Source organism: Helianthus annuus, chromosome 4 (assembly GCF_002127325.2).
Source record: "Helianthus annuus cultivar XRQ/B chromosome 4, HanXRQr2.0-SUNRISE, whole genome shotgun sequence".
In the NCBI taxonomy this organism is placed as follows: domain Eukaryota; kingdom Viridiplantae; phylum Streptophyta; class Magnoliopsida; order Asterales; family Asteraceae; genus Helianthus; species Helianthus annuus.
The window spans coordinates 153,158,922-153,173,539 of record NC_035436.2 but is presented as its reverse complement, the minus strand read 5'-3'; the positions used below and the strand labels follow the sequence as shown (position 1 = coordinate 153,173,539).

Sequence of the window (14,618 nt, the reverse complement as noted above, 5' to 3'; positions counted from 1 at the left end):
GATTGACTGCTTATGATTTCTGTAATGTGAATTAGGGTTTTGATTGTATATAAGAACGTAACTGATATAATCACGTCGAACTTGAACATTCGTATGTATGTTACTTTTAGTCAGAGTTTTATTGGATACTCTTGTCTGAGTTTTGGGTAAAGCATAAAGGTCCGAAGTTTATAAACATATGTTTTGTCTGAGTTTGTAATGAAAACATTTAGATCCGAGTTTATGTTATAAACATAGGGTCCGAATTCCTTATGTGTGATGAATATCCGAGTTTTGTGAGTTAACATCATGTCCGACTTTTAAACCTTAGCCATGTCCGAACTTCTTGAATGATAAGGAGGTCCGAGCTTTTCATTAAACACATATGGTCCGAATTTTAAAGCAAAAGCATGTCCGACCTTTAAGCTTGTAGTGTGTCCGAGTTTCTTAGGATGTTAGAAGTCCGAGTTCTTGATTGTAGTGTGTCCGAGCTTTGGACAATGAACAAGGGGTCCGACTTTAGCATGTGATCCGAGTTTTTAACTCCCCCAACACCCATGTCCGAGTTTTAAGGGGGCTTTGCCCATGTCCGACTTTTAATAGGACTTGGGGAGTCCGAGGTTGTGAAGGGGGCACCATACCCTTGGTCCGACTTTCTGAACCCACTTCTTGTCCGAGTTTCATAAGGCTTGAAGCCTATCCGACGTTTAAAGCTTTCATAGGTCCGAGTTTATTAATGTGATAACATGTCCGAGCTTTATTAATGTGATAACATGACCGAGTTTTGATATCATAACTGTTATCCGAGCTTTGTGAGGAGATATATTGTCCGACTTGTAAAACAGGGGAAGCCCCCCACACTTGTCTGAGTTTTAAGAAGGGCAAGGCCCTGTCTATTTTGCGTATGATTAATATGAGGCCATGCATTGTATGTTAACTCATGATTTCATCTGTTAAGATATGCCTGTAACCCTATTTAATGTGTTTACCTGGTAGAGCATGTTAACTGCCTGATTATCCTGTCAAGTATGAAACTATATGGATTTGACTGACTACTTAAATGCCGCATGATGAATAATTGCCAAACACAATGTGACATTAGATTTGTGTGCAAGATTTGTTACGAACGAAAAACTGATTTATTACACGTGCATACAATAGGACTTGACTGATTACTTGTGAGTGCATAACCTAGCATACCGAGCAAACCAAGGTGAGTTCACACAGCCAAGGCATGGGGTTCCCAGGGTGGGAATGGGATTTGATTATTTACTGGTACTTATCTATAATGGAATGTAGTGATATGATCCTCGGGTGAGGAAGGTGATTGGTTAAGATACTGCTAGACTAGTGATACTAATTGAACTGATCTTCGCATACACGCCAGGGTTGGCTGCGATATTATGACTGATCTTCGCACACATGCCTAGAAAGGCTACGAACTATATACTAAAACTTCGCACACATGCCAGGGTGGCCGCGATACAAATATACCTAGTCTAGAATACTTGAGAACTTTACTTAATCTTCGCATACATGCCTAGAGGGCCGCGATACGAACAAATACGATACATGACATAACGAACAAATACACGGCTTACTATACTACTACAATTACTGAACTATAAACTGTGAACTCGCTCAACTAGTTGTTGATCCTCTGTTACATGCCTTGCAGGTCGTTAGATATATGGAGCTTGCACAGGGAGGAGCAGGTCGTTGTGGAGCATGGATCATGAATGATTAATTAAACACTTACGACTTTTCATACATTATTATTTATGTTGGGTTTACTTACATGCTTCCGCTACTTAAACAATGTTTGGTTTTGAACATCGATCATGTCGTGTTGAATTACATTATCTACTTTTGTTATTAAATGCTGTGTTCGATATGATTGGTGGCTTGATCCTGGTCAGTCACGCTCCCAAGCGGTGATACTCCGCAGGTGGATTTTGGGGGTGTGACATATATATATATATATATATATATAGGGTAAGGATAGTGTAAAAAGGGCCTAAAGTGTGAGAAGTGTAAGAAGTGTATTATAACACTATATATAATACTATATAACACCATATAAACACCGTATAACAATATGTAACACCATATAATACCATATAACACAATGTAACACTATATATCATTATATAACAAATATAACACTATACATCTATCATAGACATGCTATCAGACAACCTATAGTGTTATATTTGTTATATAATGATATATAGTGTTACATAGTGTTATATGGTATTATATGGTGTTACATATTGTTATACGGTGTTTATATGGTGTTATATAGTATTATATATAGTGTTATAATACACTTCTTACACTTCTCACACTTTGAGCACTTTTTACAGGATCCTCAACCTATATATATATATATATATATATATATATATATATATATATATATATATATATATATATATATATATATATATATATATATATATATATATATATATATATATATATATAACATCTGTTGAGAAAACCCAAATAAACCCTATGTAACATTTTTATTTTTTTCTAAAAAAAATAGGGAATGTAATATAAGTGTACACGGACCTATTTTTGAAAAAAAATGTAAAAAACGCTTATTAATTTTTTTTTAAAAAAATGTTGAAAATTTGTATGTTATATTTTTTTGGACATATATATTATGTAACCTGAAATTTGTAACATTTTTTTAAAAAAAAAAAACTACTTGGTATTTTTTTGTGTTTCTTTTTTAAAAATGTTCAAATATATGTATATTACATTTCCTATTTTTTTTAGAAATGTTTCTTGAGTTTACATGGGTTTTTTACAAAGGTTTTCTGAGTTTTCTCAACTCAAGTGGGTTTTCGATTTATCCTTCCCCTATATCTATATCTATACTATATTAATAAGCATATCCAAAGGACTTCTTAAGGTCACTAAAATTTCCTTAAAACACCCTTAAAGCATAATGTACAAGTCTTTTAAGCAACAAAAAACATCACTTTCCACTTATACCCTTCTACTTAAAAAAACACTCGATACACATTACATCAGGGTTTCAGAAACGATTTCAAAACATTTCAAAACGCCCGCTTCCCTGCTCCTCTCTCTCTCTCTCTCTCTCTCTCTCTGGCGATTCAGGAACGATTTCACCGGATCTGCTCCTCTCTCTGGTGATTCAGGAACGATTTCACCAGATCTATGAAGTTTCAACAGATCGATGAAGATTCTGACCTCCTGGTTCGGTTTTCCGGCTTTTATTGTCATTTTGCAACATTCGTCTAGGGTAAGTGACACCGTTCTTTTGATTCTGAACACTATAATAATATATGTTTAGGTACAAAAAATGAGATCTGGGTTTTATGTAAGGAGCAGGATGTGGATGTGGATGCTGGTGATTGTGACATTGTTCAAGTCATTGAAAACAATGGAGATATTTTAAAGCTTTTGCGCCTCACACATGTAGGTGGAGGCTACAAATCAGTTTTTAAAGGTGGTGATAGAGTTGTGGAGATTCCAATTGATGAGTCACACAGGTTCATTTATCAGCTCCCAGCTGTTCGTTTAACGGATGAACAAGATGGTCGATTGAGAGGGTTTTGGTGAGTCACACAGGTTCATTTTAAAGCTTTTTCCCCTCACACATGTAGGAAAGAGAAGTAAAACGATTCATTGAAGATCCACATTTGTTTGTTTGTACATTCACAGAAGGTAAAGAAGTTATATTTATTATGTCATAAAGCATTTTTTGTATGTTGATGTATTTTTTATTATTATTCTGGTTTGTGACTTGTTTTGATACCAGGTGTGGGTTCTCAATCAAGTGATCTCAAGGTAACACTTTTTTTACTGATTAATGTTAAAAATTTAATTTTTTTTCTTAATATGAAAGAATTTATGGCTTATATGAATCTATAAATTGGGTGTTACAACTGAAAGCATTTTGAGTAAAAACCGGTGTTCATAGTGTATACATATGTATTACTGTTCATCAATCTTACAAATTCTTTTTTTGAACACTTTCAGGTAAAAGAGATATTCAGTTACACTCGGGACGAGTTAACTACCGAAGACGTGTTAATACTCGACTGTCACACTGTTTTATGGTGACTAAGCGGATTATGGTTTTTGTTTGTTTTAGTTGACACAATGGTAAGGAAGAGGAGAACTGAAGGTCCCAGTGGTGGTGAAAGCTCTAAGCCCCAGGAAGGAAGTGGTGCTCAAAGACAACCAGCATAGCAGCAACAACATTAGCAGCAGCAGCAAGGTGGCTATCAGGGAAGAGGCTAGGGTGGTGGTTATCAAGGGCGAGGGTAGCAGGGTGGTTACCAAGGCGGACACGGTGGCTATCAAGGCGGACACGGTGGCTATCAAGGCGGACACGGTGGCTACCAAGGTGGACAGCCTCAAGGGTGAAGAGGTTGGGCACAAAGGGGTTGACACGGTGGTCGAGGTGGCGGTGATCCACAGCAGTATGCTCCAAGAGGAACTGCGCCACCTCAGCGACGTGGTGGGCCTAGACCTCAGTATTCTGGTGGACCTTCTAGGACGTCCGTTCCCGAGCTGTACCAAGCAACACAAGCTCCTCAACAGCCTGTGTCGACATTGCAGCCAGCGACACCTGGAACACCAGTTGAAGTGCATGCCGAGTCATCATCCACTAAGCAGATGGTGGATGAGTCAGCGGATCAGTTGCAGCAGCTATCAGTGCAGCAAGAAGAACCCAGCCAGTCTGTCGCACCTGCCTCCAGAAAATCATTGAGGTTTCCTTTGCGTCCGGGAAAAGGTCGCATCAGAGAAAGTTGCATTGTCAAAGCTAACCACTTTTTTGCTGAGCTGCCTGATAAGGATCTACACCAATACGATGTAAGCTCTTGTCTTTGGTTCTTTGTTATTGCAAGTTTTATTGCTGTATTATAAGTTGTGCTCATTATTTTGAGTTGTATAGGTGACAATCAATCCTGAAATGACATCACGCAGTGTGAACCGAGCCGTAATGGCACAGCTTGTGAATGAGTCGATTTTGGCTATGTTTTATTTTTAACAGACATAAAAGAAATTTAGTTTAACAGGAAACGGGTTGAATGGATTGAACGGTTCATAGTCGCCCAAGGTGTACTTTTAATGCATATAGCATCCTATTGAATTTATTTAATAAAAGCTATTGACAACATTTGTGTTGCCGTTAATAGGCACGATATAGTCTAAGATTGAGTTTTTGAAAATTGTTTTGGATTAGTGACATCTTTAAATCACACCTTGATACTGGTGTCATTTGGATTATGATTTACTTTTATTTTATATGTTGTAGTTTTTATGTACCTGATAGACACATTGCAAGGAGGTGCTTCAAGAAGTTATCTATAATCTTTCTTAAGATAAAGGTATGCATCATATAGATATTTACTTGCTTTTTCATAGAAGGGGCAATCTTGACCCAAAGCCTTCCATGTGGGTCACCTTGGGTTGCTTTTTAAATTATATGGGTTGGTTATATTTTCACTCAATGGGTCAAAATGGGTCATTTAATATTCCATCTCATATATTTTCGAGTCAAAACGGGTCGACAACTTCGAAGAAATGGATCAACGTGGGTTGGTGTCTTAAAGAAACGGGACAAGTTTCGGATCGAAACGGGTTCGGTTGGGATTGAGTTTTGCGCGGCCGGGACGGGTTTCGGACCGGAACGTAGTTGGTTCGGATCGGATTTTGGGTCGGCATGGGTTTCCGTACGTGACGTGTTTCAGGCCGACATGAGTTTTCGCACGGGACGCGTTTCAAGTCGGACGGATTTTTTTGTTCCGACCCGAACCAAAACAACCCTTTTTGTAACTGACCCGTTTTGACCCGGACCCGTTCCGACCCGAACCAAAACAACCCTTTTTATATTATTCTTCCATTTTCTTTTTCATTTTTCGACAGAATTATAAAAAGAAGGCATACTTGGAGAAAATATGTAGAATTTGAAATTCTACATAAAAGTATCAGTGTGTATGTAGAACTTGAAATTCTACATATTAGTTAATGATATAATGAACTATACTAAACATTTGAAATTTTACTCACAGAATATTAGTCTGGTAGATTTTTATAGAATTATAGAACTCTATAAAATTATAGAACTCGAAAAAACCTAACGTCAAATATTTCTTTGTTTTAGTTAATATGATTTATAAATGCTAGACACTATTTTTTATAAGACTCGATGCACATCCTTGTCAAACCGTAGACCAAACTCTAATATGAAAACTAGAGTTTTTTGTCAGAAAATATTTTGTTAATCAGTGTATTCTAATTTGGGATTAGTTTCATAGGGTTACAATTATCTGAATGCGGGAGTTGATTGTTATAATATAGATTGGAACTTTTGATTGGAAAATGTTGTCAATAAATGTGTTTTAATTTGCAATGAATCAGTTAGAAGATGGGCGTAGGGTTGAGTGCCTTCAAGCGTAATGGTGTTGGGCCAGACTTGATCATTCAGAATCTGCAGACGGTGACGATATATCAGAGTGGAATAACACGTGGTTGAAGCGATTTCTGGTGGATTATATGCTGCGAATGTCACACTATGACACTCTCACAAAGCTTGCTGAAAGCAGTAACTTACAGGTATTTGGCAAACGTGTCTATGGTATTGTTTTTATGTTTCGAAGGTTCTGTTTCGAAGTAGATCAGAGTTGGGACCATAGAAGGTTCTGTTTCGAAGTAGATCTATATTTTAAAAGTTTGAGACTTTGTTGGCATCATGTCAGTTGATTATGTTGTTTCATTGAGTGGTACATGTAAAGATTTCATAGAGGAACTATCTAGGTTCTAAAAGGAATTTGTTCCCCAACAACAAGCATGGTTAATATTGAGGAGTATTTACTGAAAGTGAGATTTTTATTTATGTTTTGCTTGTTTCTTTTCTTTTGACAGGATCATGTTGATATTGAGATCTGTTTATGAAGCCAATAGTTATTGATGCTCTGCATAATAAGGAGGTAGCCCCTGCTCTAGCCTGGTATGCTGATAACAAGTCTAGGTTAAAGAAATTCATGGTACTTTTTAGAGTTATAACTTGTAATTGCTATTGACATAAGAAGGATGCAATATGTTTGTTATTTTGGTTTTTTCTTATGTACATTTTTGTTTGTATTATTGGTTAACTGAATACACTGGAGCTTAAATTTTCCACAGTTTTATAAAATGTTACTACTTTATTATTTTCAGTGTTGAACAGTTGGTCTATACATGATGCCTGTAACCATTTTTTATTGAGTATGGCTGATTAATCTTTGTGGTCGAACATACTATTTGCATTTATTAGAATGCACATCTGGTGATGTGGTAGTCCATCAAGATTTGGTACCGGGTCCGCATGAAATATATGTTGAACGGGTCAAACGGGTGTGATAACGGGTCAAACGGGTTTGGGGTGAAATAGGTTGGGTTAGGCCGACCCATTAACACTTTTTGATCACGAAGATAGTTATTTTATTTATTTATTTTTTGTTTTTTTAACGGCAAACTAAAGCATTTGATGCTACATGTTAGGTTATTTTGACACTCCGTTTCACCTCTTTGTCACGTTTGACCCAGCTTTTTTTTTCTTTTAACAAATTTTACAATTTAAATTGCCCTTTTTAACAAATGGGTCAAGTTGAATATCACAAACACAAAGGTATTAGTATGTGGAGTTTACATCACAAATGTTGTCTATCGGGAGGATTGATAAACTATCAGGAAAAGAGTACTCTTAAGAAAGTTCGGTCATCATGGACTTGCAAGATTCGGTTGTTAAAATGGACAATTGGATACGGACTAATAAGAGTCCTAATCTTACTATCTTAGTCCCATACATTATTGCATAACGACGTTCTTTAACTGGTTAAATCCCCAACCTAAGTGATATGTTTCCCGCCGCATCGCGCGGGTAAACGACTAGTATATATATATATAGGGGATGGTTCAAATGAAAACCACTTTTATTGTGAAAACTCGAAAACTAACTAAAAAAAGCCTAAAAAACACACAAATTGTTTTTTCAATTTTTTTTATAAAAATCGCTGGTTTTTATATATAAAAAAACATTTTTTTCAAAGAAAAAAAAATTGTAGTACACATGTGTAATAATACACATGTGTAGTACACATACACATGTGCACTACACAAAAAAAAAATTTGAAATTTTTTTTTATATAAAAAAACCTGCGAAATTTGGTTTGCAAAAAAAAAAAAAAATTTGTATGTTTTTTTGGCCTTTTTAATTAGTTTCCAAGTTTTCACAATAATTAGTGGTTTTCATTTGAACCTTATACATATATATATATATATATATATATATAGGCTAGGAGTTGGCCAGAAAGTCCAAATTTTCTAAAAAGTGTAAAAAGTCATGAAACACCATAATGTCAACCATAAAACACACCAAAAACCCACAAATAATATGACGAAGATTACTTAAACATCATGTATGTGGGTTTTGTGTTGTGTTTTAGATGTTAAGGCTCTGATTATGGAATGACAAATATTATTGTGTTTTATGTTGTTTAGCATTGTGTGTTTTATATTCATAGTTCTACGATGGTGTGTTTGAAGTTTTTATGGACTATTAAAGTTTGAATATGGTGTTTTAGTAATATTAATTTTATTATTTGTGAGTTTTAGGTGTGTTTTATGCCTGAAATTATTGTGTTTTATGACTTTTTACACTTTTTAGAAAAAACACACTTTCCGTAGGATCCCCACTCTCTCTATCTCTCTCTCTCTATATATATATATATATATATATATATATGTAGAGGATCCTGTAAAAAAGGCCTAAAGTGTGAGAAAGGTAAGAAAGAATCTCAACCATTAAATCTTTTGATCTAATGGTTGAGATCAATAGGGACCAAAATGTAAAATATTTTTCTTAATTGGGACTGAATTGAAAATTATAGGGGTAATAAAGTCTTTATATCCATTCAAAATAGGAAACTGTAAATCAAAATTCCTATAATTCCGATCTCTCTCTCCAACTGATCGTACAGTTTCTCTCTCTTTCTACAATTTCAAAACCCTACTGCCGCTAAACCTCCATATCGATCGAACAGCGGCGACGACGAGCGGCGGCGACGACGAGCGGCGGCGACGACGAGCGGCAGCGACGACGGCGAGCGGCAGCGACAGCGGCGACGGCGAGCGGCCAGCGGCAATGGCAGTGGTTGTGCGGATCGGCAGCGGTGGTGCAGCAGTGGTGGCGCCGGAAGTGCCAGTGGTGGTGCCGGAAGTGGAGAAGATGATACAGAGGTGTTATGTTTTTCTTTACTAAATGGTGTTATATCTTGTACTGAATGGTATTATTTTTGTACTGAATGGTGTTTTTTTTATTTACTGCTGAATGGTGTTATTTTTGTGTTGAATGGTGTTATTTTTGTACTGAATGGTATTGTTTTTGTACTGAATGGTTTTTTTTATCTACTGTTGAATGGTGTTATTTTTGTGCTGAATGGTGTTATTTTTGTGCTGAATGGTGTTATTTTTATACTGAATGGTGTTATTTTTGTACTGAATGGTGTTTTTTTTATTTACTGCTGAATGGTGTTATTTTTGTGCTGAATGGTGTTATTTTTGTACTGAATTGTGTTATATTCTTGTACTGAATGGTATTTTTTTTATTTACTGCTGAATGGTGTTATTTTTGTGCTGAATGGTGTTTTTTTGTGCTGAATGGTGTTATATTTTCTGAATTGTGTTATATTTAAAACACCATGTATGAAAATGCTCTGAATGGTGTTATATTTATGGACGGTTATAAGTCCTAAAATCCAGGTTTCTCTCTCAAAATCCTTAAATCAAGGATTACCATATTTGAATTTGTTAATGCATTTACAATCCTACCCTTATCAATTAATTTTAATCTAATGGTTGAGATTCTTTCTTACCTTTCTCACACTTTTGGTTTTTTTTACAATAACTCCACTCTATATATATATATATATATATATATATATATATATATATATATATATATATATATATATATATATATAGGGAGAGGATCATGAGAAAACTACATATAAATGATAAAACTAAAAAACTAACTAAAAAAGCATAAAAAACATATCAATTTTTTTTTCAATTTTTTATAAAGAATCGCTATTTTTTATATAAAAAAATTCTTAAAAAAAACTTGTACTGCACGTGTGCATTATATGTGTACTACACATGTGCATCACATGCTTAAAATTAGCTTTTGAGTTTAGTTTAGCTTTTAGGGTTAGATTTTTTGGAGGATTAGGATTAGGTTTTTGGGTGTGGGGGGAGGGGGTTTAGGTTTTTGGGGGGTGGGAGTGGGGTAATAAAGTCTTTATATCCATTCAAAATAGGAAACTGTAAATCAAAATTCCTATAATTCCGATCTCTCTCTCCAATTGATCGTACAGTTTCTCTCTCTTTCTACAATTTCAAAACCCTACTGCCGCTAAACCTCCATATCGATCGAACAGCGGCGACGACGACGGCGAGCGGCGACGGCGAGCGGCCATCGGCAATGGCAGTGGTTGTGCGGATCGGCAGCGGTGGTGCAGCGGTGGTGCAGCAGTGGTGGTGCCGGAAGTGCCAGTGGTGGTGCCGGAAGTGGAGAAGATGATACAGAGGTGTTATTTTTTTCTTTATTAATGGTGTTATATCTTGTACTGAATGGTATTATTTTTGTACTGAGTAGTGTTTTTTTTATTTACTGCTGAATGGTGTTATTTTTGTGTTGAATGGTGTTATTTTTGTACTGAATTGTATTGTTTTTGTACTGAATGGTTTTTTTTATCTACTGTTGAATGGTGTTATTTTTGTGCTGAATGGTGTTATTTTTGTGCTAAATGGTGTTATTTTTATACTGAATGGTGTTATTTTTGTACTGAATGATGTTTTTTTTTATTTACTGCTGAATGGTGTTATTTTTGTACTGAATGATGTTTTTTTTATTTACTGCTGAATGGTGTTATTTTTGTACTGAATGATGTTTTTTTTATTTACTGCTGAATGTGACACTCTAGGTTTTTCCGAACAAACACCTTGTAATATTTTTGTGTATATATATGTTATTAAATGGAAACGTGATCTTTTTGCATGATATGTGTTGTGTATGTATTATATATATAGGTGTGCGCGTATAAACTAGTGAGTCGAGACCATGACTCGCAACCACTCGGTTGCGAGTGGGCCACTCGGTCTCGAGTGGGCCTCTTGGGCCGTAACCGGTTTGGGCCGAAACCCCTTAGCCTACTTCGAAACCTTGCATATAAATCCCCAACATTTCCCCACTTACCTTCATTTGTTACACTACACACAAACACACTCCTTCTATTCTCTCTCAACTAGAAAACCCCAAACAACATCCCATTCTCTTCCAACTTTCGGATCAAGCAAGGATCTCGGTCAAGGAATCTCGGACAAGATCATCATCATTCGGACACCTTACTTTCTCGGTTCCCTTCTTTTGTTTCGGCTCCTTCTTCTCAACCGGTTAGTGTTATTATTGTGTGCATAGGACTTATGTGTGTTGAATGAACTAGAAAATGCTTGGTTAGTAGTGTTATGCATGATTTTTGGGTGATTTGTGAAGTTTGACTATATGTGTAAAACCTTATGTATGAATACTTGCTAACATGCTTAAAGATGGCTAGATAATGGTAGTTTAAGAGTATTCATGGCTAACCATACTATGCTTCATTATTTCTTGCAAAATGATGTTGTTGAACATAAGATTTCGGCTACAAAGTGTGTGTTTCTTTGTTCTTGCATGATAATCTTGTTGAAATATGTGATTTTCGGTTCAAAAATGTGTGATTTTGTTAAGATGAAAACCCTAGAAATCTATGAACTTGTGATGAACTTGTTGAATATGGTATGAAGATTTCAAAAAAAGGGCAAAGTTTGATCTATTTTTACTAATAGACTGATTAGGAAAAGTTGTTAGTTGAACCTTATTGGCTATTACTCGATTTGGGCCTGATTACATAGTACAACTTGGACTGATGTACCTGAATCAACACGTGAACATGAAAGGGACAGCATTACGACTCGCAACCACACAGTTGCGACTCGCAACCACAGCGTGATAACTCGAGATCACACGGTTGCGACTCGCAACCATAACGTGACAACTCGAAACCACACGATTGCGACTCGAGACTACGACGGTTGCGACTCGCAACCACAGCGTGACAAGCCGAGACCTCCTGGTTGCGACTCGAGATCACCTGGTTGCGACTGGGCTGTCCACTTTGGTTATTGGGCCATTATGTGTAATATGGGCTACCTGTTGACTGGACTGTGTGTTACTGTTTGATTTCGTAAATGTTAGGGCCGGCCCAATAACCCACTGTTTACTTATATGCATGATACGTGGTAGTAATGTGTAAGTTTTTACGTGAATGCTTGTACACCGAACCTGACCTATACCGGTAACCATGCTAGGACGTGGTGACCAGCGTGTTTGACAAGTGACCTAATCTGCCGAGCAACCTAAGGTGAGTTCACACACTAAAAGCATGCGTCCCGCGGAGGGACACGAACAAACTACCAACTTTGGGAAAAACACTTTTGACCCATTACTCCGGGGGAAAACAGAATGGGTAATTACTATCTCCGGGGGAGATACGTTTGGATATTATTTATAAATCACAACTAGCCATGCTAAACGAAACTCTATCACTTTAAGTCCCTGCTTACAATACCGATTAATCGCCGGGGGCGAACGGGTTATTAGTTGATAGCGCTATTAGGTTTGACAACCTCACACCGTGACCGGGGGAGATCGGGCGTGAACTAGTAGACCTTGCAACATGGTCAATGACGATAGACATTGACTCGGGGCACGATAATATTCCGTCAACAGTTTCGGTATCTACAGTTTAGTGAGCTTACAGATGGGGTAGCTCCCCACAACGTGATTATAAATGCTTTATCTAAACAACTTAAGTTTTTGGGAAACTAAAAACTGGACAACTAGTGAACTCACTCAGCATTATTGTTGACCCCTTTACTGCATGCTTTGCAGGTAACCCGTGACTGAGGAGCTGCTGCTTAGGGATGTGTAGTGTTCGTCAAACCCGTGTGTTGGGTTTATCTATCTTGAACTAAGGACTATCTTTAAAACTTTTTGGTTTATGCTTCCGCTGTCTTGTTAAACTAATTATCGAACTTAAACTACGATGTTGCTAACTACTCTGGATATTAAATATTTTTACTATTAATTCAATGCTCAGTATAATTGGTGGCTGGATCCTGGTCAGTCACGCCTCCAAGCGGTGGTGTTCCGCAGGTGGATTTTGGGGGTGTGACAGATTGGTATCAGAGCCATTGGTTATAGTGAACTTGGTTTTAAAAAAAAAAGGGAAAATCTTTTTGGGAAAAACCAGACTATAACCTGTGACTCGCGACGACACTACACTCCAAGTGCAAGGCTCAACACATTTGACCTCATAGCTCGGACCAGTGTTTACTTGTTCGCTTACCTTATGATTCCTGTTTTGCTATACGTACTAGTGTGCCTAATTAGATAGATACACCTCTTCTATCTCATTCTCGCTACATTACAACATCACACTCATACTGTGTTTTCTGGTTATGAAGACAATGAGTGAACGCGGCAGAGGAAACATCAACATGACTCAGGCTCAATTCACTAACCTGCTTAATACGGTGGCTGCAGCTTTCGCAGCTCACCCTGGAGGTAAACTCGATACCCTAGGATGCTTTAGGTCCTACCACCACATCGCCTTTTATCCCTAAATCTGTGCGCTTCGCTTCTCACGAACAGGTCAGCATGCACCTGCGCAACCACCCGTGTGTACTTTCAAAACTTTCATGGATTGCAAGCCTCTCCCTTTCAACGGCACTGAGGGTGCCATAGGTCTTCTGCACTGGATTGAGAAAGTTGAAGCTGTCTTTGCTATCTGTGAGTGTCCCCCTGCGAATTGGGTAAAGTTTGCTACTGCTACGCTTGAAGGAAGCGCGCTTTCCTGGTGGAAGGCGCAAATTCAGATGTTTGGGTTAGAAACTGCTAATGCTACTGCGTGGGAGGATTTCAAGGACATGATTAAGGAGGAGTACTGTCACCGGGATGACATCCACAAACTTGAGAACGAGTACTATGCGCTTAAGATGGTTGGGTCAGAGATTGAAACCTACACCAAGCTGTCCAATGACTATGCTGCTCTTTGCCCAAACATGTCTCGACCCATGTATCGAAGAATCGAACTGTACGTCAAGGGTTTGGCTCCAGAAATTCGAAGTCATGTAACTTCAGCCAACCTCACTGCCATTCAGCCAATCATTCGACTTGCTCACAAACTCACTGATCAGGCCGTAGAAGAGGGCAGGTTGCCCAAAAGGATCAGTGCTACTGTCGGAACTTCTAGTGACAACAAGCGTAAGTGGGAAGGAAATCAAAGCAAGGATGCTAACCCCACTCAGGCCCCAGCACAGCAAAGGAAAACAGAAAACAACAAGGGCACTCAACAACAGGGTGGCTATCGCGGTAACCACCCCAAGTGCAACAAGTGCAATCGACATCACAGTGGGCCTTGTGGGAAAGGTCAGTGTCAGCGATGTAACAAAATGGGGCATGAGGCCAAGGACTGTAGGAGTCCACGTCCCGTGGGGCAGAACCAGCAGCA

At 37.7% G+C, this 14,618-nt stretch overlaps 1 long non-coding RNA gene across 4 annotated transcripts; it reads left to right on the top strand.

The window, feature by feature from the left end:
• The first annotated feature begins 3,031 nt into the window (after positions 1-3,031).
• LOC110936949 lies at positions 3,032-7,151 on the top strand. 4 transcript variants are annotated; one of them, XR_002590435.1, is made up of 8 exons: positions 3,032-3,256; positions 3,346-3,681; positions 3,776-3,804; positions 3,997-4,836; positions 4,919-5,083; positions 5,282-5,354; positions 6,388-6,582; positions 6,892-7,151. It is a non-coding gene; the product is annotated as an uncharacterized LOC110936949 (long non-coding RNA). The 4 variants fall into 4 exon arrangements; XR_004891377.1 differs by lacking the exon at positions 4,919-5,083 and having other exon boundaries at positions 4,112-4,836; XR_004891376.1 differs by lacking the exon at positions 4,919-5,083.
• Positions 7,152-14,618: the final 7,467 nt, after the last annotated feature.